General features: G+C 42.8%; 1 protein-coding gene across 14 annotated transcripts in view; it reads left to right on the top strand.

Moving 5' to 3' along the window:
* Positions 1–25,292, top strand: part of ESRRG (estrogen related receptor gamma) — a 448,915-nt gene that overhangs the window by 150,458 nt on the left and 273,165 nt on the right. For 2 of the 14 annotated variants that reach the window (XM_057365149.1, XM_057365145.1), the window contains exon 1: positions 18,978–19,165. The exons of 11 other annotated variants lie outside the window; for them this stretch is intronic. The gene's annotated coding sequence lies outside the window, so the exon portion shown is untranslated. Of the gene's footprint in view, positions 1–18,977; positions 19,166–25,292 lie in introns of those variants that run through there. One more of the 14 variants, XM_057365153.1, reaches the window with a different exon arrangement.

Here is a 25,292-nt window from a genome sequence, read left to right as displayed (position 1 = left end):
ATTAATMGTTGTGCAACATTTCCTTTGAATTCACTTGTTCATTTATACCTGTATTACAGATGCTCAAGTGTGCTGCATCCCTGCACTCACAAAAAAAAAGTGTAAAGTCAGGTTAAATATGATACAGTGATCTGGATGATGACTGATCAGATTAAAACCTGAATTAAACCTGTAGAGAAGGCTGAAAAGAAGCACAAGCTGCTGGTCTCCATTTCCAGTTTTCTCTCATTAGCTATCCCAGGTTGTCTGGTCCAAGGTAAGGCAGATTTCTTGTTCTCCAAAGTACTAAAACTACCTAAGGAAAAGCGAAGTGACATGCCTAAAGTGAGTGCCAGAACAGGATGTGAGGGTTAGGACACCAGCTGAGCTCCTGTGTAACCCATGAGCRCTTGCAGAAAACTTTGGGTAGCAGCATCACCCCACTTGTTTTTCTAAACCCAGCATGATTGGCATTGCTCGAGTGGAACTGAGCCATTGACTCATCAAACCACCTGAAGGAAGATCTGATGGTGAAAAACAGATGTTCTGATTTTTTTTTGAGATGTAGCCTATCCACTTAGATAAGATTCAAGTGGTCCAAATCTCTCCCATAGCACCTCTTTGATTTCTGTTGATAGTGATTTGCATTGGAGCAGCCYCTGGCTTTTTTGAAGTACCATTCTAAAAGGCCTAACCTATTCAGATAGTGGACATCAGTCTTAATCTGGGACTGTGATGGAAGTTTTTTTGAGATTGGAGGGTTTGGCTGTCACAAAGGTCATAATGTTCTCCCCCACAATCACTGAGCTGTCTGCAGGGTGTTGCCAGAGGTCACAGCTATGAGGGTGTCAGGAGTTCCTGGCCATCCACATGCGTGGCTTCCTGAACAGGCTGTGGTAAATTCAAACTGTGCCTTGGTTAAAATTACTGGAGTCATCTTGCTATGAATTCCAGCCATAGGCAGCAGGGATATTATTATGTAAAAGGATGCTATTGGTATTTTTAAAAAAAAATCCCAAACAACAAAAAAAAAAAACCCTAGATGCTAAAATTTGGTAATTTGTCGTGTCTCAGGGTTTTCTTTTAACTTTCTTCTCTAATTGAAAAAGCTAAATTGATTGAAGCATTTGAGCCCTGATTTAGCTTTTAAAAAAAGAAGCAGAAGCTAAAAATGGCTCAGCGAAGCAACTGAAATGCTATCACAAGCTCTTGAGATCGATAAGCTAGGGGAAAAAAAGGAAGAAGAAAAGTTTTTGAGTGACAGTGTAAAAATGGGAAATTTAAATACATCTATATCGTTGCATTTTGCTCCATTGTGGATTGCATAAAATACACTTTGGCAGTATGTTTTCATGCAATCTAGAAGGTGATCTGTTAGTGACACTGAATTTGTGTTTATGTTCCAAATTGTAAACTACATTTATAGCAATATTTCTATATTAAGGTGTTAATGCTAGAAGTGCTACCTAAGCTTAACTTTACCAATATAACTCAAAAYGTAGTTTATAGCACTATAAATAGTAACATTGATATTGACACTTACAGCAGCATCAAACTCCCTGGAAAGCTGTTTCTGATGCTAAATGAAAATGCAGGGAGCTGACAGTGTATTTATACATACCAGGCAGTACAAATAGTACTTCATAGTTCTCATTGTTGAAATTCCCTTGTGCTAAAGGGTATTTAAATATTTAGTGGCATTGCCAAATATTCCAATTTGAAAAACAATGTTTGCATGTATACTAGATACATGTTATTACTATTTATAATAAGGCTAACCTCATGAATAAAAATATTAAACRGGCATAATGGCTGTTACCTGTTGTTGGAGACTGATCATTCATGATGGTTTTTCACTTTGTTCTTTGCCTGGTTTTTTGGAGTCTTCTGGATTTTCAATAGAGTTCTTTTCCTGTGGTCTGGAAATCACAACCACAAGTGTTGATTTCCCCAAACCCTCCATTAATGGAAGGGTCTGTGGTAGGGAGCCACTGAATGGCTTCACCTCGCCTCCTGAAGCACACACAGTGAGCTGCTGCATGCAGAACTTTACCTTCTTTAAAGAARGGACGAGAAAGGGGGATCATCAATTCACCAAACCCTGATGTTGATTATTCTGAAAGAATTTAAAAGCTAATCAATTTTTTTCCAMACTTTTAATTAAGAATAACATCTGACAGGTTAGATAATTTAAGAAGTTTGTTATTRACTGTCGCTTCATTCTAGGCATCAGCACAAAGCTCTCACTTAGGACATCAGAAACACAAATCCAATCCCTTTTTTCTTTGTTGGAGGTCTTGAKCTCTATTCTTAAGAGAAGACCTCATGCACTGTGTGTCTGGAAAGGAAAATTTCTGAAGATTCGGTATAACAATCTATCCAACATGCAACTTCTAAAAAAAGTAACTGCTGAAATGCAAAGTTAATTATTCTCTGTCTTTTGYGCTGACATTTTTACTTGCAGTTCGTGGCATAAAAGGGTTTATGTAATTTTTGGCTACATTACACATGCTGAGTATGACAAGGATGATGTTTTGTGGTTTAGAGTTCTAGGTTTTATTCTCAGCACTCCCAGAGAACCACTGTTCAAGTACAGACAACTTTATTTACTGTCTTGTTTTCCTCATTTCTAAATTAGCTATGATTGTTTCCWTTGATTATACCTTACATAAGCATTATGTATTTTGGATTAGTATGGGCCTCCTCATGTGAGAGGTGCTTAAAAGTATAAACTGTTTTATCTAAGGTGGATATGTTTATTGCTATGTATGCATGATGTGAATGTGTACCTGTGCATATGCTTTGTATTACAAGTTTATCTGGGTTTATATGCATGTAGAGTAGAGTAAATAATTCCAAATGGAATTCCTTTACTTGGATGATAAGTACCATGCCATAGTATTCCCTTTTCAAAGGGYGTTCTGTCCACTTTACCAGAAGTTTAAGCTATTGCCTGATGTGAGCCAGGTTATACCCTCACAGAATATTTACTACTTGTGTCAAACTGACTTCAGGATTTTCTCCTACAAGTTTAGGTCCTTGGCATATTTATTCACTGGAGATGAGTAAGCATTGAAGGATGTGAATGTCCCAGGTTGACCTGAGAGGCAGACCCCTCTGAAATTAAGAAATATGAGAGGATCTGCTCTCTGTAGACCTCCTTAAGTCCTTCCACCTGACTTTTGAGGTTCTCTGCTCTGGCCAGAACATGTTTTTAGCTGGTGAATAACAGGGATAATTCAGAGGGGATGCTATATGTCAGTAGGATAGTGAAGGTGAACCAGCACAAAGATCTGGAAATAGCTATGATGTCAGGGCTGGTTGGTCTTTTTTTCAATTCTCTGGTTGTGCCCAAATCCCCAAAATCTCCCTGAATCCTAACCAGTTCACTGGCTTGTTTTAAAAGGTAAATAACTGTTCAGTTTCATCAGTCATGATTCCTCTTAATGAATCTGGCTGCTGCTATTGCAAAGAGAGGTTAGAGCAAATGTTCCTCTTTTCAGTCCAGGTAAAAATGCCAGTGGAGTGCTCAGTTCTGTAATTTTTCATATAGTCTATCTGTTGATATCTGGGATTCCAGTTCTGAAATTATTCTGAAATTATATATTCTGAAATTACCTTCTCACTTTGGTCCACCAGAGCCTGTGCCTATTTTAGGTGTCTATTTTCTGATGTGAGTTGTGGCCTTCTCAAGCTTTTCCCTGAAGGTGACTACAGGGTAGTAGATTTTTGTCTGTTTTGGACACCAGACAGTATTTTATACCTTGTTGGAAGAGTATGTTACAATAAATGGGAAGATGGTTGCAGTTTTGTAGCTCTGTGCCTTTACCTACTCAGGAAATAAGAGACTGGTGTATTAAAACACACTCTGAAAATGCACCCTTTTAGAGTATTTTAGAGTATTGCACTTCTGCTTTGCTTTTCATTTAAAATACTTTTTAAAACCATTACTACAGTATTCATGAAACATCCTAACAAATCCTCTCATAACAAGAACTTTCAGAAAAGTTAGGAATATGCTGTTCAGATTATCATGGGTTTATTTTTTGAATTTTTTCCCCTCTTTTGTTCTRTATTCCTCCATTTAATTAAATGCCTCATCCTCCTTTCCCTCAGAATCCTTTGCTTCTATCCTCTCACAATTTGTGATTTACTGGCTAATTTGAACTGTAGTTTTCTTTATAGTTATAAAAACACTCCCATACATTCAGATTTGTGACTATGATCAATATATGGAAGATAACATGGGAATATAAAACTAAGAAAGCAAGAGAAAAGAACYGGTACCGGTATATGTGGCAACTGTGTCACAGCTCTGTGATTTATTCATCTGAGTGATGGATRAATGGCAGAACTCCCATTGATTTCAGTGGGAGCAGAAGTTTACTCGAAATGAGCAGCTTTCCTACRCGTCTAATATTCTGAGGACTCAGGTGCTAATTTGCGAAGAAAGATCAACACAGATGGGAAAAGTTATGGCGTGTGGAAGAATTGCTGGTTGAAATGCAGATCCACACAGTGAGGGCCTAATCTGCTCGATGCCACATACTGACTTCAATAAAAGTCAGGGCCCTTGCAGGGATCCAAGCTAAATGCCAGCGAAAAACCTCTAGACAGAGGCTAGAGAAAACCCCTCACTGGTGTGAAATTGTGTGCACACACAACCTTCCACACRCAGGTTTGTACATATGTTTCCTTAGGATAAAACCTGACTGAAAGCAAAATGGCATTGGGGAAGACAAAGCATCCAAGGCAACCCATCTGCACTCTTGTCATATGATAGACTTGGACAAACCTAAAGCTGCCAATACAACTGCTCAAGGAGTATGCCAAGGGAGCAGATGCTACCTCTGCAAGGATATTTTCCAAAGTTTGGCATTCAGGATCTTGCAGTTACCGTCCAGAGAGGGAGAGGTGAGRAAGAGAAGTGAAATGATGTTGTCTTGGCACCTCCTGGTGTCAGCTTTCTCCTTCACTTGAGTTGGGTCTTTGCAGTTCTTTCTTTCTTCTGTTTAAGTGAGGCATCTGATGTGGAAGTTAAAAAGGAAAGCTGCTATGTATGAAAGCAGAACACTGTGAAACTTGATACTACCCTTAAAATATTTATTCAAAGGCAAATTCATGAATGTATTTAGATTTATGATACATAATCATGTTTGGGTTAGCAAAAGGCCCACAGAGGTACCAAATACATCTGTGAGATCGAAAGCAAGTGGGGATTTTGTGGGAAATGGGGAGAAGCTGCTGTGAAACACTGGGAAATGGGGAGAAGCTGCTGTGGAACACTGTGGGAAATGGGGAGAAGCAGAGGCTGCTGTGGTACCACTGCCAGTCCCTGGTGTGGAAAGCCGGGCTTAGTGCTGTGCCCCTGTGGTCAGCACCACCCACTGACAATTACAGGTACTTTCCTTTGAAAAAGATCCTCTAAAGAATTGCTTTGGTATTTCTCCTTGTTTTCATTCCCTCTCATTCCTAGTTGTAAAAGGATAACATGACAGCCAGCAATCCTGTGTGCCAGTGCTCAGCCTCTTTGGTGCATTGTTTGCAGCCCAAAAACCAACTGCATCCTGGGCTGCATCCAAAGCAGCRTGGCCRGSAGGGCCAGGGAGGGGACTCTGCCCCACCTGCTGTGCTGCAGCCAACTCTCAGGCCCTCAGCACAGAAAGGACAGGGAATKAGTCCAGAGGAGAGCCACAACAATGAGCAGAGGTCTATAGGACCTCTCCCATGAGGAAAAGATGGGAGAGACGGGCTTGTTCAGCCTGGAGAAGAGGAAGATCCAGGGAGATCTTAGAGCATCTTCCAGTACCTAGAGGAGACCTTTAAGATACAGACAAACYTTTTAGCAGGGCCTGGTGTGACAGGACAAGGAGTAATGGTTTTAAACTAAAAGAGGGTCTATTTAGATGAAATACAAAGAATAAATTTTTTGCCGTGCGGGTGGTAAAATACTGGAACAAGTTGCCCAGARAGGTGGTAGATGCCCCATCCCTGAAAACATTCAAGGACAGATTGGAGGGGCTGTGAGTAACCTGATCTGGTTGAAGATGTCCCTGCTCATTGCTGAAGGGTCGGACTAGATGACTTTTAAATGTCCCTTGCAACCCAAACTGATCTATGAGTCTGTAATTCACAATCCCTGTTATGCTGACATTAGGCCATATCTATGAAAAGGTCCCTCTCTGAGCTGATCTGAGGAAACACAAACACATCTGGCCAGTAATGGTCCCTGTTTCCAAAGGTTTATAGTTTCTTTCAGGCTCATGCTGATGAATAATGTTCCTGTGATTTCTTTAACATGAGAAAATYCTCCTTGAGGCCACGTTCACCGTTCTCATCAAACTTACTTGGCTTTTGGACTAAGTGCACTTTTTATCAAGCCCCACCAGTGTAGGATCTAGTAAGTGATGACCTTTGTTTTGTTTTGGGGTTGGAGCAGGGGGAGAAGGAGGCAGCCTAAAACCCGATCCCAAGGCTCATCCCCGCCGAGCCGTGACCGCCCTGCGCTCTCCCCGTGCTGGGGGAGTGCCAGAACCTTTGCTCTGGCCCCTCCAAGGAGGAGAGGGGCGAGCGAGGGAGCATCAGCCCAGGCTCCCAGCTGCTGGAGACCACCCGAGGCTGAGGGGAAGGAGCCCCAGCCGGGAGGAGGCCGAGCCTTTCCGCCCCGCTGCGATCACGCGCAAGAGAGCTCCGTGTTTGCACAGAGCGGCATTTGCCCTTTCCAGCTGCTGGACGCCACGGAAGGTCACCCGAGATGATCTAAATGCATTGTTTCCCTGGTGTGAAGGATGAAGGAGGGAGCCTTTGAATGGAGGCAGTGCTTGTTTTTTTTTTGTCCTGCGAGTGTTCCCTTTGCTGCTGTAGTTCCCGCAGTCAAGTGCCGTCGCTGGGGTTGGAATCATCCTCCACTCGCGTTCTGTCCGTGCTGCAGCCTCCGGCGTGGCCAAAATCCTGCTTGCAGCCCTGGAGTGGCTCTCAGGTGTGAACTCTGTGCCTGACCAGGCGCAGACCCAGGGGCTGAGACCTTGGTCTCATTGGTTCTGCACGTCCCTGGAGCATGACAAAACCCCCAACCAACATCCTCCAGGGAGGAGGTTTTGTGCTGTTTTTGGCAGGGCTTGTTCGATTGGGGGGGGGTTAGCAGTGTCCTAAACAGAGAACCACAGTAACCAAATCTCATTTGCTAGGATTGAAATATAGCWACCACGGCAGATCATCCTGTCTCATTGTTGTTATGTGTCCCTGAGTCTAAAGTCATTTTTAAAATGTGAGTGATGCAATTTCTTGCATCTTTCATTTAATATGCTGCTTGGTAAACAGTGTTTTAGATTAGTATATTTGTAATTTAAATGAAGACGATACATCAAGTCAAGTCAGAAAAGCAGGAAGAAGTTTAAGGAATGATTGATGCCTCTTTCAGTGTTATGCCCTCTTGAAAAAGAAAAAAGAAAGCATAAGGAGAGGGGAGAGGTGAGATTATTGAGGATCTAGTGGGGTAAAGAAGAAAGGGAGAAACTGTTGTTCATGGGCAGAAACACACTATTTTTAAAACCACAGTCAGCTCTGATAGCTGAATCTGTTTTCTTCAAGCGCACTAATAAATTCTGCCTAATTCATTTTTTATTCTCTCTTGGGGTCTGCTTGCAGATTTGCCTCAACAAAGGAAGCATCATGTTACTTCTTTTAAATAATTGATGGCTCTTGGTCCAAGCCAGCTTGAAGGAAATTCAAAAATAGGTACTGATTGAGTAAATACCCTGCCTCCCCCTCTGCRCCCCCCGCCCCCATCCCTTATTTATTTTTGCAGCCTGGGTGACTGGCAGTTGCCGATGATGTCATTTGGGTACACCCAGCACTTAGCAGCTCTGATTTCATTTATGTATTTATTTATATTTAGGAAAAGGAGAAGCTGTTAATTGTAAACTGCCTGATGGAGCTAAGAGCTCTTCATAAATCATCATCAACCTGGTGCCATAACAACCAGGGGTGGACCTTAAAGGTTGAGGTTGGAATTGGTACCAAGAGAGGCTGCAGGGGCATTTGCTTGTGTTCTGCTCCTCTTGGCTCTTCTCAGGGCACCCATGGGTCAGTGTTTTCCACCTTGTTGGTTGTTTAGGGGCTTTGGCATGCTATCCCTGAGAGCAGTGTAGTTTCCATGGAATAAGTCATTTCACTGGAAATCATGGATTTGCCAAAGCTCTGTGATTTCATCTATAAAGACACACCCTTTATAATTTACCTATAAAATTATTCAAAAAGATGTGGTCCAAATTARCAATGAGAAAACCCAGCAATATTTTTCTCCTTTTTTCGTCTAGGCTTGGAGAGGTGATATGTTCTTACAGCAAATATTGCTGCAGTAAGAACATTTTTGGTGTAAAATACTGCATATGAGAAAACAGTGGTGGAGTGCACATYGACTGACTTTTGCATTCGTACTCTGACTTGCAGTCCACCTGACTTCATACCTCCTCATTTTTGATAGCAGTGAGTTAAAGGACTGAAGAAAAGTTTCTGGAAGGTGGTTTCTGTGTGAAATTGTTACCTTTCTTAGGCTTTCTTTGTAAGGTGTGTCCATGTTTCATAATGTTAATTATGCAGTGTTGAATAACTGATRTTCAACTATAAAAGGGGCTGATAGGAAAAAAATAGGGAGCTTTAATTTTTTTTCCAAACATGCAAGTCCTGCAGGTTACATCTTGATAGAATATTTTAGTGCGTGAAACCAGCGCTCACGTAGTAAATAACATGAGGTCTTCTTGACCTTGCAGCGTTGCGTGGGCATGCATGCCATTCAGCTAAACTACTCTAGTGTCCAGTCCCTTGGAGAAATTGCCAACTATTTCCTCTGATGCCATGCTTGTCACCCACGCCGGCCCGGCGCTCCTTGCTGCGTGCCGACGGCGCTCTGGCCGCGGAGCAGTTTGAGCGCCCACGGCCATAGCGGGATCAGGCAGGGCCTTCCCAGCTGGAAGGGCAGAGCACCAGCAGGGGCATGTCCACATGAGTAGGTGCAGATGGACCGCAGCGGACTGGACGTGCCTTGGATCTGCTCTGGAAGCCACGGCGCTGCTTAGTGCAATGCTGTCATCAGACAAATACTCTGTTTATTAGGAGTATTGTTAGATCTAGAGGCTCCAGTATGAAGATTGATCTGTCAGGAATATGCCATATATTTTGCATATTTATTGTTCTCTTCTCCCTCCCGTAAAGTGGGTATCATCTTCAGTAAAGTCAGCGTTGTAAAGTAAGCATGGCAGAAAATCTGATTTATAGAGAAAGCTTGCTTTGAGAAATGGAGCAATGGACACAGGTTTGTGTATTTCTCCTCTTTCCCCCTCTCACCCAGAAAGGAACCTCTGGGGTGTATATTTAGGGAAACCTAAATGTAAGTTTATATAAGGGGGCAGCATAGAGAGAGGAGTTCAGTATTTCTGGGGCATTACAATCTAGGCAGAAAAAAGGCAATGCAGGAGTGAAACTTGAAAAAATAATACCCAGAAATGCCTTCCAGAATGAGGCATACGACTGTATATTCAGGTATCTACAAAGTGCYCTGTACTCTGAGTAGTTCCTCTGACCAGTGTTGTGCACAGTGATGTGTAAGATCTTTTCCAAGTGGCTGTAGTGCACACACAATCCAAGGGATCGCAGTATTTGGAAACTTCTCCTCTGTGTGGTGCAAAGTTTGCAAACAGGATTTAGAGGTGTTCAGATTTAGAGGTGTTCAGATTGTCCCTTTATCTACCAAAAGAACAGGTTAACAATTACTTTGGTGATGGGAAAAACTTGAAACCAGCACAGCAGCTCACTTTGGGTGTTAATACAATCTTGAGCCACAGAGGGAAATCTAAGCCTTGCTGAAGGCACAGCACAMCAAGGTGTATCTATTAGTGTGTGCTTAACTCTGTTGCCTGGGAGCTTTTGTTAAATGCAATGGCCAGGAAAATTGACCTCATGTTTTGTTTTGTTTTTTCTTTTGGGTTTGGATCCTGACTCACATCACCTGCCTGTGCAAAGCTGGCAATTTACTGATTTATCAATGAAAAGAAGACTTAGGTGGGAAAAAAGGAGGAAAAACATGTGATAAAAACATTGAGCTTTGAAATATCAGCTGCATCAGAGGATATGAGCAGGTTATTGGTGTAATAGGGACACTTCTATCACTTCTAAACACTTCTATCAGTGAACATAATCCCATATAACAAACACCACTAGACAAAGTAGTAGCCAGTTTCTGTGATGGCTGGGCTCTCCAGTTCTAAAAGCTACTGCAAGCATTCTGTTTGGGAAGGGAAGCTAAAAGCCTCTCAAGGGTGCATAGAAAGTGCTGATCCTGAATGTATAAATGGATACATTTTAATCCTTAAGTTATTAATTATTGCTCATGATTAATTGTAATTATTTTATTACTACTCCAGACCCTTGGGTCAAATTGCACACTGAAATCGGTAAGAAATTTGCTGAAGAATCTCTTGATTTGGTATGTTATCATTTTTATATTGAATATTGGACATTATCAGTTTCATTAAAGAGACCAACAGCTATCATGCCATCAAATTACAGGATATATTTGGGTTGCAGGCATAACTCCATTTCTTTCAGTGTCATCAGATATAACTGTAAATTTAATGCACAAAGGGAAGGGGAAATAATCCCTTCACCCACGAAGACATAAATTAAATGTTACCCCACACTAAAAAATGTAACCTTAAATGAACCATACATTCAGTAAAATTCAATGCACACGCTCTGTTCAAGGGGATGGCAAGTACTTTCAGATTAGTCTGAATTATTGAGGATTTTCTAGTGGGCAGGCTGGGYACCCCCTCCCTCTGGCCAGCTCTACCTTCCCACTGCCTCTCTCCCCTCAAGTAACCAGAAGAATCTTTTTCTTCTGAACGTATAGCTTGTAATATACATAAAAGCAGAGTTTGCTTTGATCCTGACAGCAAAACGTTTATTTTTAAACTGGAACTGGGCTGTTGTCCAGCAATGCTCTTTCCTTTGCATCATGCCCTGCGTTTCAGCTCCGCAGCCTGCCTGGGTGCAGCTGGACCTGCTGCAAGAGGGACCTGGCTTGATGGGTCCTGCTGAGCTCGCTCCCTCCCTCTCCCCCCMTTCCTCCTTCTCCTCTGGTTTTGAAATTCAAATTGAATGCAATTTTCAGCTCATTTGAGCCAGAATATACTCTTGCTGAGCTTCAGTGGCTCTTAAATTCAAACTTGCAGGAGAAAACAGATATCATCTGTCACCGAGGGTGGGAAAGGGTGTCCTCCCCACATTTTATTCATGGGAACAGGGCTTCACTGACTAATTCCAGTCTTTCTGACTAATCACTCACTGGCAAACTAATCAGCTAATCGATGTGACTGGTTTCTTGTAGTTTGGTCTCTTTTTGCAGGGTTTTTTTTTGTGTTTTTCTTTTATTTCTCCCGCCTATTTAGTATTTATACTTAAAGTCCTAGAAGTGCCCTAGCTGGAACGCATGTGTCTGCGTTTGACTGTACCTGCTCATTTCTGGTCTCAGTGTCCCCATCACAGACTATTCCCTGTAAAGAACTACAGATGAAAATGGTCCACATTGGACAATTGGCAGAGGAGAGGCATGGGATGAGAGATTTTTCAAAAGAAGCTTAGAAAATAGAAAGAAGCAAAGGGAGAAAAAAATGTTAAATCATTGGGGGTTATGATGTCAGCAGGTTTAGGACCAGGTACATCTACAGGGTCCATACCATAGCTATTTATTCTATAAAACCTGCTTTATGTTAACACATGTTAACATAAAGCAATGTGGCAATATCTCATGAGGCATCTGGTGGGAGTCCTGCTTAAAAGTACACTTTTTTCCTCACTGCTTTATTTTTTTCCTAGTATTATATTTGAAATAAAAAAAAGACTCTCACAAAAAGGTCCACCTCCTGCTTTTATTGTACTCCTTTACAAATCTCTCTTTCATTTGGTGAAAACAGCATTGGTTTGGAGATTGGCAACTGCTTTCAAAGGGAAATGTTGCAAAAAACAGCAATTTGGTAGGTGTAAGGGCAAAACTAAAGTACAATCTGTGCTAGTAGAGAAAATAGGTTACTTAATCTAACAGCATGATAGCATTTTAATGCTGCTCTGAGCAACATCAGCTTGTCACTGGCAAAAATCCACAACCTGAATTTTTGTTGTAACAAAATCTACATGCCATAAAGGACGTCATAAATAGACAGGACATCTGCAAATTGTGAGAACATATTAAAGTCAGACTGGAAAGAGCATCAAACACCATGTTTGTCCCTTAATTGTTTTCTATGTTCTAATGCCTTGATATGTTACTAAACATGGGTTTAGGTTGGAAACTGCTGTTGTGGAGCTTTCTTGGTGCCTGTTCATCGTTAGTCATGCTGGGCAAGGGCTGGCCTATGGTCAGGGCTCTATCCTGCGAACAGTTTTGTGTTTGGTATGCTAACATCCCCCAAACTGAAATGAAACCCTGGGGCAAGATTCAGTTATCCCTTTGGCCACCTCGTGGACTTCAGTTTGGTGTATGGTAATCCTTAAAAAAACCGAAATTTTTTGCTCTGGGCTGAACCAAAGCAGAGGTTATGCCTGTGCCGTCGCTGGCTGGTTGCTGASAGGTGCCTTGCTCAGGAGCCAGCGTGATGTTATGGCAGAACTGGGGGATTTTAAATTGGAGAAACACCAGCAAAAAGCAGGGCTGAGGAAAGGGGGCACTGCTGGTGTGTGACCTGAGCAGCCCAAGCTCACCCCTTCATGGGACCTGCAGTGCTGAGAGACCTGTGCCCAGATCACAGTGGAGTTCAGGGAGGTGAGAGGCACGCGGCTGCCGGGGGAGCAGGAATTGATTTCCAGTGGTCTTTGTGGTCATAAATGTTAGCCCTGATGCATTTACAGTTACTGAAGCTGGGGATTTTGGAATCTTTTTTTAATTAGGCAATTAAATTCAGGTTAAGCCCTGTTTTAGGCACCTYAGTGCCTCTCTGAATCTTCCCCTTTGTCTCCAGTGGCTCTGTTAGACATTGACACTGACCTGCAAAGCTGGTACTACAAGTCCTTATAAAGAAATCTGATATTCCTATGGAAGTTATGATGATGTATGTAAATCAGCTGCCACATCCACACTGTCACCTCTTCAGCTGAAAAAGAAGGGCAAATCATTTCGTTGGTAGCTGCTGAAACCGTCAGCTGCACTGTCATTAATACTCTCCCCTCTTTCCTGGAAACTCAATATGTCAGCTACCTGATGTACCCTTCCTCTTCCAAGAATACATCTCTCCATTCCTTCAAATTCTTCTTGAGCTGGGACCTCCCATCTGCCAGCTTATTGTTCTTCTTCTGGCCCATTAGTTTTTCCTCCCATTCTTTTTCCATAACCTCGTGTGTTTTTTATAGAATTTTATCATGTGCTAATGACCAGAGTATCTGAGCTCTTTCCAGGAGTGTATAAAGTGATGTGTCCAATTGATGTGATGTCTTTTTTTTTTTTTTTTTTAACCCTTCCTCTTTCTTGTGGAGAAAATAGTGTGGGGAAAGGCATTAGGTTTTGAATTTTTATATTGCTGTGTTAAATACACCTACACCATCACGACCCCAGTCACACTCTGCCTTTAAGGCATCCCCTGGAGCACACTGTTTGGACTTTGGTGCTGGATTTGCTCCTCAGGGATCTGCCCAGATTTCTTTTGCTGCTGTCTGAGATAAGAGCATCCAGAACTGGTGTCAGTTCTCTGAAGCAGGTGTTCCTGGACCCTCTGCATAGATGCCATTGCTGGACTTCCTTGTTCTACACTCSCTACTCTGTCCTGCTGCTTAACCCTGATGGTCCCAGAGATCCTCCATGATCAGTCCCCTCATCTGTAATTGCTCCTACAGGAGCCACATGGCGGCTGAAAAACTCACACACAAACTTCRTACTGGGATTTGTATAACAAAAAGTATTTTGCTTTGCAAGAGCCATATTAATCCAGGTGAAATTCCTGCCTCCTTGCTTGGGTGGATCTCCTGGATCTCACCCCTCCCTGGTCCACCTTCCAGCCCACAGCCATCTCTCTTGGTTTGTGCTTGGGCCGTATATGAAGCTTTCCATTCCAGAAGGAAGCAAATCTCTGTTGTCAATAGACATTGGCATAAATGGGATTTTAAGTCTCTGCGACTCACCTTTTTGTTGAAGCAAATATTCCCATACAACTGCTTAAAGGTAGCAGTTGCACCTGTATGATTTCCACATGAGTAAACTCTTGTGCACCTCAGGAATCCTATTAGAGATTTCCACATAAGAAATTACTGGATTGCACATCACAAAACTAAAACTGTTGTCCCATCCTGTGAAAAGCCTGTTGGTGTTTCTGTGTGGGTCATGCATTTATAGGTGTGCATCCACAGAAAGAGTTATGCTCAGTGATATTTCCTCAACAGCAGATTCATTGCTGCTGGTCAGAGATGATTGAGTGACCTGTGAGTCCTGCTTGATTATGACATGCTCAGTGGGGATCATAGTTTCAAATTAATAAGCCAGTGCTAACCAAACTGTGGGTGTTTGTGGTATTGAACCCATTATCAGGTTTTTGCATTTTAGTTTAGTGTCTAATTTTAAGAATATGCACATTAATCCATGTGATTGGTTCTTATTCATTCTCTATACTTCTAAAAACTTTTTCTTTCTTTACATCACTTKGAGAAATTTACTGGTGTAGGATCAGAGCTCTTCTCTTTGAAATTATCTTTCAAACTGCTATTGACTTTAACAGGATTAGTGGTCATGTTAGGGAGCCTGAGAAAGTGGTCTCACAGCTCACACAGCATCTGATTCCTAAATAACAAACCTCGCCAAGTCAACTGTTTCCGAGTCACGTTTTGTTCCRTGCTGGCACAGGCCAGGCTGGCACAACAAATTGTATCACCAAAGAGGCATGACACGAGCTGTGCCTGTATTTTCACCACCCTTTGCATTGCCATGGCAACAATAGTTTTAATTATGGAGAGCCAAAACAGTAAGTTGTGTATCAGATGAGGCTCAGTTTTCCCTGTGGACAGAACTCTGATTAGCCCCCGGAGAAAAGCTTTGTATCTTGGTTCTCCTTCCGGTCTGGATTTTATTCTCTGCTTTAGTAACCGGCTCATTGTGTGAAGTTGAAGGTGCTGCAGCCAGCTGGAGGACAGTGACGTGGAGAGAGATGAAGTGACCCTCCTGTCTCAGGGGCAGCCTGGCACCGTGCTGGTTTGGGTGTTTAGGAATGGTTCTCTCGCTGAAGGACTGCTCTCGGCTTCCCTCTAAACCACTGGAGATCCGCGGATTTGGAAAGGGCTGGTGTGAAGTGATGTCTAATAATCGGCCTTGACAATGTTCAAGATTGTGCTCAGGGGGACAAACAAGGAGCTCCACTTCAGCAGTGCACAGGAAAATTTGCAAAGCAGATCCACATCTACATCCAGCTGTGGGAAATAAATATGCCTGTCTGGTAGGATGCAGGTCAGGAGCGGCTTTTTTTGGAGTGGCAAGGGTTGTGTTTAAGTCACTTGTCCTAGGAGGGCATGTGAGGATAGTGACCAAAAGTGTGTATGTCACTCAGGAAATGGATAACATTCTGTAAAAATGGAAAATTCATTGATGTAAATCAGTGTCTATATATATGTAAATATATATGTATATAAAAAGTCAATTATGTGCCCTTCTAATGCGCTAATACTCTATTTTGCTTGACTGGTGGCCCTTGGTGGTTATGGTAAGGCTGCTTCTGGGTTTGTGAACTTCCTGGCAGTGTTTGAAGAGTAGTGAGGTTGGAGAAGAGGTGGAGCCCTGTGACTTTTGTCTAGATGTGCTTTGACGCTCTGTGATTCTGAGCATCTGTTCTCACAATCACGGGTCTGAGGTAGTGTCATCAGGAGATCATGGCCAGAGATCGTGGTATCACAGAGAATGAGAGTTGCAAGATCACACTGTTAACTAGAAATTCAATTGTTCAAATGTGGTTCCAGGATGCAGGGGGCTCAGCAAGCACGTAGGCTAATATTTAGACTTGCTGAATCTGTAATCTCACTCCTTACAGTGTTACAACAGTTTGTTTTTACAAGACATAACCCTGAGCAAGTAATTCACTGGTAATTTTATTGTTGATTCACTTAAACTTTTTGAAATTTAAGAACTCCTGTCTGTAAGATTTTCATTTTGGAAYTTGAGATCATAAATTAAGCCCTCTTATGAAAGAAAATAAGAAGTTTGCTGTTGTTTTTAATAAGATTGTACGGTAAGTATGGCAACGGCAAGTCTGTCAGTCCCAGCTTTACTGCATGAGTGTAGCTCTGTGCTTTGAGACCCTTGAAATATCTGGTTTTAGGACATCAGCAGGGGGCTAATGAAAAGGCTTTGTTGATTTTAACGAATTGCAAGCCACTGTAGCCAAAATAAATATAATCTGCTTTTTGGATTAGTTGTCACACATGATTTTACCTACTAACAGTGATTAAAGAACCCTGGTGGACCAGAAGCATAGCTACTCTCCAGTGACTCTTGCTAAAATAGAAATAAACAGAAGTAAATAAAGAGTTAGGACATTAGTTATCTTTAATAAACAGTGACACTGCATATAATGATTGGGGGGAGGCCTCAAAAACCTCCACTGAGTACAGCAGTGTCACTCTTTGTGGCACAGAGAGCACTGGTCATTGTAGATGTCTGGAAATTCTGGAATCACCAAGCAGAGTTCCTGGTTCCACTGGGCTGCCTGTCCCTCCTTGAGAGGTGCCACCCCAGCTGCACATCTCCTGGAGGCCTTCAACACTCAGCCATTTCCATCCAGCAGCAGAAAATATTCCAAACTAGAGGGATTATGACAGGAATCTGAAAGGACTGTTAATTGCTTGTGTAATTCTGCAGGCCCCGGACCGGTGTAATTCCATCCAGTTAATGAACAGAGGCTGGAGCTGGTCCCTCTTACCTTCATCTCYGAAAGCTGATGAACAGAATTACTTGCCCCCACTGACATCTTTTATCCCTGATATTTTCCCAGTAATCAAGGGTGGGTGTGTTTCCTGATCCCCTTCMCATTTGTTGTGAGAGGCAACAATTACACTTGATGGTATTGTACTATTCCTTTGGACTCATTGTTGCTTTTAATCAGTGGAGAGAAGAAACAAAACAAACAAAAACATGTTCCTTCTTCCAAGAGGGAATTATTGCTGCAGTACTGAATGCTGGGAATTATTTTAGTTTTTTTCATAGGGGGGAATAACACCTTCCTGAGAAGGGAAGCGAGGAATTTCCAAAAAAAGTCAAGGGGTAGCAAAACATTAGAAATATTACTTTAAGGAAAAATCCTACCAAAATAGGGAGAGGGTGCAAGCTTTCTAATGAGTCTTCAACTTGCATTCATCTGTTCCTAATTGTACACCCCTGGAAGGCACATGGCACTGTTCTGCGAGTAGTTTTATCTTTTATATGACAGCTACAAAGCTTCAAACTCATCGAGTAAACATCCTCGGGCTTTTTAAGAATTGTATAACTCCTTTTTGATGTATGGAGTCAGATTCCTGCGTGGTGTTTTTGGTGAAGTCATGCAGCAGTTACAATCCACTTCTGGCTCCATAGGCAATGACAAAAATGCTTTGATACCGTGCTCAGGAAGGGAGTAGGACCCACCAAGGACCCATCCTTCTCTTGGCTGGCAGTCATTAGGAGTTTGGAGACTTGCCCGATGGTGTAATTCAAGTGTTGACTGCCTATCTTATTGGTTAAAAATAGGAGCCAACTCCAGCTCATCAGTTTTTGCTAAGAAACTATTGATTGTGATTAGCAAGCTTAAAAATAATTACCTTGTGTGTTCATTGCTATCTTTGGACATACTCTCATATTCCTACTGTTATAGAAAGTATTGAGCAGCACAGTGGGATGATTTGATGACTAAGGTGTTACACTGAGTGGGCGGGAGAAGGGTATTGAGCGCGTCTTAATTGTTCCATCTCCTGGGCACGGCACAAACACACAGCACCTGCACAGGGGAGAAAACCCCCTGGCCTTGCTGGGAAACACTAAATGAGCARTCCCTCCTGTTCTGGTTCCCATGGGGGAGGGTGGAGCCAGTCCTTCCCTGTTGCATGGCTTTACCAMATCTTTGGCAGAAGCCAGGAGCCCACCCAGCAGCACAGGGGTGAAACRCCGGTTTGCTTAGCAGCTGGGGAAGGGGGGAATGAGTTTCACCTGGGTTTTAACACCTACTTTAAAAGCCTGCTGGTGCTGATCCGTACCTGGTTGCAGCTGACCCTGAATGGCTGACTCAGTTRATGATAACTGAAAGCCTGTCTGCCTCTGGAAGTTGTTGTTCCTGTGGCAGGGACGGTTGCAGCAAGCAGATGAATTTTTGTTGCTTGCAGCCCTGTGCACTCAGGTGAACCAGCATCCACTTCAGTCTGCTCAGGCCTGGCCACCTGCTGAGAGTGTGAGAAGAGCTCCCTATACCTGTCAGACTCCTAATGCAGGTCAGTAGCCACTTCAGGGGGCCACCTTCCCCAGGCTTTAACTCTTGAGAACCCCTGCAAAAGCTGGTTTCTTGTTGTGTTGTTCCTCTCTGCTGAGAGAGCCGAGGAAGAACAGCTTCTCCATTTATGTTTGGTGTCAGAAGTTGGATGGTGAGGCTGCTKTCAGGCATACCTGTATTTGTATATTTATATTTATATATATATTTATAAATATGTATCTCCTATGGCTCTTCTTTGTGTTTCATAACCACTGTGAATGTGTCGGTAATTTCAAATCATGCCAGTCTGTGAYACCTAGTCTGAGTTGGCATTTTTAATTTCAGTTTCTCCTAAAGGTTTGCTCTCCTATTGGTTTGGTGTGTGCCAGGTTGACCCTTGGCGGGCACCTTTCAGGGGCGTGCACGGTAACATGGGTCAGAATGTCATTTATGGGGTGTTTTGCAACCAGGGCTGCTTGCTGTGGGGCTGTGCCTCTCAAACACATTGCACAACCAGGCAGTGATGTGTGGGGCAGGGTGCAAACTCTCCAGGCCACCTGCAAGTCACATGAAACCCCCGTGTTTGCGTGCCCAGGAGAGGGATTTATTCCAGCTTTTGGTGTTTTAATGGCAGCTTTTGAAATTTGGAGCTAGAATTTACCGCTGGCAGGGAGGAAAAATCACTTGGTGAAGTATTTCCTGGTGCAAAGGTCTTCAGATTGGGAGAGGTGAGTGCTGGGTCACAGCGGAGCGACTCCCTCACATGGATTTTGGATTTTGTGATTTGTGTTCCTTCAAGAACGTAAAAAGAATGAATTGCAAGGCTTTGGTATGGTAAAGGGAAAGTGTGGGCATGTTTGCTCTGGTCTGTGACAGGAGGAGATGCAGATGAACTGCAGCTGCAGCTGTGGGAAAGCAGAGCTGGAGCAGGAGCCCTGAGGGCTGGCTGGGGAACCTGGTGGGGAAGGTGAAATTCTCYTCTCGCTGCCCTACAAGGGATGTTACAGCAGCCCCAAGGAAGGTCTGGGCTGCATGGACAGAGAGCAGGTGATGGTTTGGRAAAAAACTTCACTGACAGGAGTTTCTGACGGCAGCTTTATGCACTAAAGGTATTGTCATATGCTTTTTAAGACTTTCTAAGTGACTCTAAATCTGTGTACTGCAGTAATTTCTCTATAAATATCTGTGTAAACTCTCAGTAGACTCGTACATGTAAGCTACGTATTCCAAACAATTTGCTTCAAAACTTTTTGGCCTGACTGAGAAAAATATTGTTGGAAGAGCTATTTCTTCCCCTGCTGTGTTTAAAGGGGCTTAGACTTGAGTCCTTAAATTCAGCATYCTTTATTAGCACGATTCCAGGATTTGCAGGGATTTATATAAGAGCTTGAAACATTTAAAATGTTTGTCACATTTAAAACCAAATGCTACAACTTTAAAATTTGATCTATTGGGCTCTACCAGTGCTAGAAGTGATTTCTGTGGTTTGAGTACCTTCTCCTTCACCCAGGAGACTGCAACGTATTTTTTCATGTCTGGCTGTCTCAGTCTCAGATACTTACGTGGCTGCAGCTACTGCAGTTTCTGAATGTTTCACAGCACTTTGGGGAGAATATTATTACCTTAAACATATCACTGGCTCTTGAATACTGAGTGCCACAGATGAACTTTGACAGGGTGCTTGGCACTTTTTTTTTTTTTCTTTTGGAAGAAAGGCATGATTTTAGAGCAAGTTTACATATAATGAACTGCTGCAGATTTTGGAYGTCAGCAGGGAATGCTGGGCTGAGACCCATCCGGTTTGGGCCCTGGAGATGCTGAGCTGATCACAAGTCACCCATTTACTTATTTGCTGTGTGAATATAATTTTTRTACAGCCTATTGGCTATACAAGCAACTTGTGATCTTGCACAGTTGATTTTTGTGTTATATTTAACAGTTTTCTTGTCAGAAGCAGTGAGAAACTGGGAGAAATACTTCTGCTTGTATGTAAGCTGATGGCTTCGAGTCAACTACAGYTGCTAGCCTGGCAATAATTTGAATTGTTGCAAACACATGGAAAGAGTAAAATAGGMGATACAGGGAAAAGAAAATAATCATCACCAGGGACATTTATTTAGAATAATTTTATTAAAAGTTCATGTTTGAAGTGATGTCATCCTTTTGGTTCTCTGTAWTTAATTGTCCTTCTGAAGCTTGGCATAGCTATTCTGATGTGCAGCAAAAATATTACATCAAAGGTGAACGTTTGAATCCTGGCTGAAAAATAAAACGGAGGGTGGTGGGACAGAGAGCAGGGGGGAGAACCCCCAAATGACTAAGAGTTCTTGAAAGTAGAATATAAAAGAAAATAATAATTTCTCTCCCATGACGAATAGTTCAAAAAGTAGCCAACAGTTTGGATCTGGTATGTCACATTGCATACAAATGAAGAAACTGTCACCATCAGTTTCCTTTGAAATCTTTTGATCTTATCTTCTGTAGTAAAGGGCATGCGACTTGATCAGGGCTTCTCTTCTCTGATACATAGTCAGAGTCCTGATCTACTGAAATATCTGTGACAGATTTCTCCTCTCAGTTGGTACTTTTTTTTTCCCCCTTTTCCAGTGCCTTTGTCTGTGGTAGATATGATTTACCCTTCCCTCTCCATCCAGGAAAGCCAGCTTCCTAATTTTGAAATTTCAGCTAATCCTATATGTTATGTCTTAGTCAGTAGTAGTCTTATACCTGTTTTCTCTCTGCTTGCCAGGCTGGTTTGTTTTWCTAATAAGAAGAGGAAGGTGGAATGATGATATTTTGTAAAGACACATAAGACACACAGTTCTTCTGAAAAGTCATGAGATATGTGCTCTGGCAATTAATAAAGGATTGTTTTGTTGCAGAGTACCTTTAAATGGAGGATTTGAATATGCATAGTTGTAGCATCAGGGAGTAGCAGTGGAAGGAAAAGCCTTCTAAAGACCACTAAAACTTTAAAAGCATAGCTTTTGTGAGGGATTTATATTTTTTAATACAAGCTGTAATAGCTAATGTGCTTTACTTGATTAATGTTTTGGTCCAGAACTAGTGAAGTCAAGAAAATATTCCCAAAGGGTTAAACTTTGCTACTGTGGCAATTGATGGCAAAGCAATTTTTCACTTCTCTGTGGTGAAACTGCTCTGTGAGCGAGAGTTAAATAAGAACTAAGCCCCAGAAGGTCTTGCTGGGTTCCTCTTTGCTGACTAAAGGCCACAACAAAATATCCTTGGGTCCATGTGTTGTCACAGGTGGGCTTTGTTGCCCAGCCCCTTGTGGAGGACACCCTTTTTGGTAGTGGCCACAGAATGATTTTTGCCCCTCCTGAGACCCCAGGAACAAGTTGGCAAAATGTGTGAGATTTGCAGCAGAGACAGAAAATTTGTCCAATTGAGTTTTCTAGTTTTCTTTTTTCTTTCCCTTGTGGAAAGTAAGGAAATAGAGATGTCCAGGAATTGTTTCTACTCAAACTTGCTAATAACAAAAAGTGCTGGAGTTGCCATTCAAATGCAGTGCTCAAATGTGTGAAGGTTACCGGGCAGTGTTTGCACAGGAGGTCAGACTGGGTGATCCCTCTGAGCCTGCAGCCAGCTCCACGCTGGAGCATGAGGTGCAGCCCTACAAACGGGGGGTTGTCCAAGAGAAACCCAAAGATTTCTGAGTTCCCAGGAGCCACCGTGTGCTGCCCGCTGGCCGGAGCAGGCTCTGCTCCGTTTGGTTTTCCGCTCGGCTTCTGCTGTCGGCGTGTCCGTGTTAGGAGCAGGAGCTGAGAGAGCCTGGAAGGGAGCCTGCAGTGTGCCAGCTCGTCTGGGTAAAGTGCAGCAGCAAATCCTTCGCAGTGCTGGGAGCTGTTTCAGAGAGTGGTTTTGTTCTTCGATGGTTTTCATGCTGCGAACAGCTAGATGTGTTTATGTGGTGAGTGTCCCTCTGTGTGCYGAGCTGGTTTGTGCCACTGTCCCTCAGAGCTGGGAAAAGGGGCTGTTGGGCTGATTGTGCAGAAAGGTTTCTTTTGGATTCTTTGGTCGTGTGGCAGTCTGGGAGAACTGGAACTGGTCCAGCAGAATGTTCTCTTGTTGCTGAAGTCCTCAGCTCTTAGTTCCTGGTTTAGCGGAGTGGGAGAGCATGTAAGGACATCCTGCTGGGCYCCAAACATGTGCTTGGGATGTTTTGCTCTTAGGCTAGCAAGGGAAGCTAGCAAAGCTAATGTGACTTTTTCATCCAAGGAATTTGGCTCTTCCCATGTCTGGGCTTGTTCCTGTGTGATGAGTAAGAGCTGATATTCAGAAGTGGTGCCTGAAGAGCGATGGGCCTGGTTACCGTGTGGAGCTGAAGGTTCCTAACAGTCTTGGAATGCACATAGCATCCAGCAGTGGTTTTGCCTTTTCTCCATTAGCACAAACACAGGTCAGATGTTTTAGCCATCAGCACAGGTGAAGAATCAGTCTTCCTGATGCTCTGCAGGGCTGCCAGTTTGGTATATTCTGGGTGCTTCAGCTCTGGAATGTGAAAGGCTGGGGACAGAGGCACCAGGAGGCTGCTTCCATCTGCAGATTCTTGCAGCCTCCCCAGCACCCTTTATCTGCGATAGGCAGAGCCCYATCAGCCAAGCGTGGAGACCTGAGACCTGCTGGTGGTGCTGAGGGCTGCAAGGAAAGCTCAGATGTGGCTGGAGATGAACAGGATGCCATTGAGACCCCCCTTCTCCYCTGRCTGGTGAGAGAAGGATAGTTGGGASCTGACAGACTCCCTTTTTCCCCATCAAGGAGTGAGGATGTGGGGGAATGTGATGTTTAACACTCAGCGGCAGGGCTTGAGGTATCTGGAAAAGCACCCATTTGCTTTCACAGCTTATTCTGCAATCAGTGTAATTTTYCAGGAGGAGGGAATTTCACTATGGAACAGAAGGCTGGGGAATGGAGTGTTTGTAAAGGGAAAAGTAATTCTATTTATGGGCTGGGAGTCAAAGGCCTTTTTGGACCTGATCACCTCTGTCTGCTTTGCATACAGGAGGCAAGTGGTTGGATGGTTTAAAATGTTGGTTATTTTGTAATAATACTAATAACAATTTAAAGATTTTCCCAGCTGTTGGAGGATGCAGTTTTTCTTTGATAGGCCATTATGTATGCAAGACCAATTGGTAAACTGCAATGCACTGTTCTGTAATTATTCTCCCCTGTAGCTTTAATGAGGAGATCTGCGTGCAGTTTGATGGGAGAATACACTCTGCCAACAGCTACATCGAAAATCGAGACAGGTGTAATCTGCTTACTGTAGTCTGTGAATCCTCACCATGTGGCTATGTTATCTCTAGTGCATGTTTATAGAAGGATGCTTGTAAAAGGATTTAATTTAATGGAATAATGGTAACTGACACTATGMAAATGAAGGGGCTCAAATAATATGGTGAGCAGAGTTGTATAAATGCTAAAGTAGATGATTAAAAAAATCAGTGTATTACTTCATTTAGTTGYATGAAAAGAAAATGCAAATCCAGCCATGGTGTGGGCTAGAAGAAAGCATTGTCTGTCACTGACCCTGTCTCTGAACAGATTTTGGGGTATGCCCGTGGCAATAGCTGGTCAGTCATGCAGAGGTGCGTGGTGGCTCTAAAGCTCTGCGTGGGCCTGTTTCCAGGACCCAAGTCCGAGGAGCAGGATATCTTTTAGAAGGCAGATACTCTGCTGAGCTGTAGCCAAAAGCTGCAGCTTTCTCTCGGGTGGAAGAGTAGTTGTGTGATGAAAGGACAAGCTCAGGCTTTGTTTAGGAACCCRCTCTGAGGTGGGGCAGCTTTGATASTCTCACATGTGATGGGTCTCTGTTTCCTTACCTGCACAGTAACGATAACAATAAATGGTTACTAGAGAAACAGCCCAGAAAATTTACTGTTCTGAAGCCCATTGAGAAAAAAAGGAACTTTACCTTGCTAGCAGCAGTTGCAAGCAGTTGGCTAATTTGGAAAGATAAAATTACTTAGGCAGAACTGTGAATCTAGCTCTTCTTTTCAGAGGCTGGAAGAAATAATACCCGGTCACTCTCTGTGGATGTGATTTATTAATTATCAGTCACTCTTAATCACTTGATACTGACATATATCTAACACACTGGAGAGTTTAATATCGGAAAGAATACTTAACGATGATTTTTCTCAGCAGTCCATTTTTAAGTGCTGGGGGAGGTAATGTGGTGCCAGCACTTTGGTATTGTGTTTCAGATCCTGTGTGACTGTCCTTGAACATGGAGGGTGAGTGCACAGAGGGTGGCACAAAGTTGTTAGCAAGAGCTGTGCTAAGTGTGGCCATCCTCCTCCTTGAATTGCTTGAAAGCCTTTGGCTTGTAGAATTCACGTCATAAAACTTTGGGTGGGTTTTTAGAAATATTTTAAAAATTTTAAAAAATCAGACGTAAATGAGTCTRATTTTTTTATTCATACTAAGGATAGTCAAAGGGCATGATTGGACATACTATATTACTGCATCAAGCAAAATGTGTTTAAAAAATATTCAGAAGCTCCTCTGTTGAAGAAAGATGGGGATTGGATGGAGTTGGGCATTGTTGTTAATTATTCTTATTATGCTGATCTTGCTCGGATTTTTGAGCCTGGTGATTGCACTGACAAAGGAGCAGCCTTGATTTCTGCACATATGTTACAGTTACTTGTAAAACTGGGCTCACAGATTGCTCTGAAGCTTTTACCGTTCCTGCAGAACATTTTGGTAGCTCCAGCAGTTTGATCACAAATGCAGCATCTCTCTCCTAATGCTGTGCAGGTTGATAAAACAGTTGCCGAGCTGGAGTCCCTAAAGAAATTATTAATTATCTGGTTAATGTGCATCAGGCTG

The sequence above is a fragment of the Malurus melanocephalus genome, unplaced genomic scaffold (genome assembly GCF_030028575.1).
Source record: "Malurus melanocephalus ecotype Western Australia unplaced genomic scaffold, MMel_1.1 scaffold_48, whole genome shotgun sequence".
NCBI lineage: Eukaryota > Metazoa > Chordata > Aves > Passeriformes > Maluridae > Malurus > Malurus melanocephalus.
Note: the sequence above shows the minus strand (reverse complement) of the source record. Positions and strands in the feature narration are given on the sequence as shown.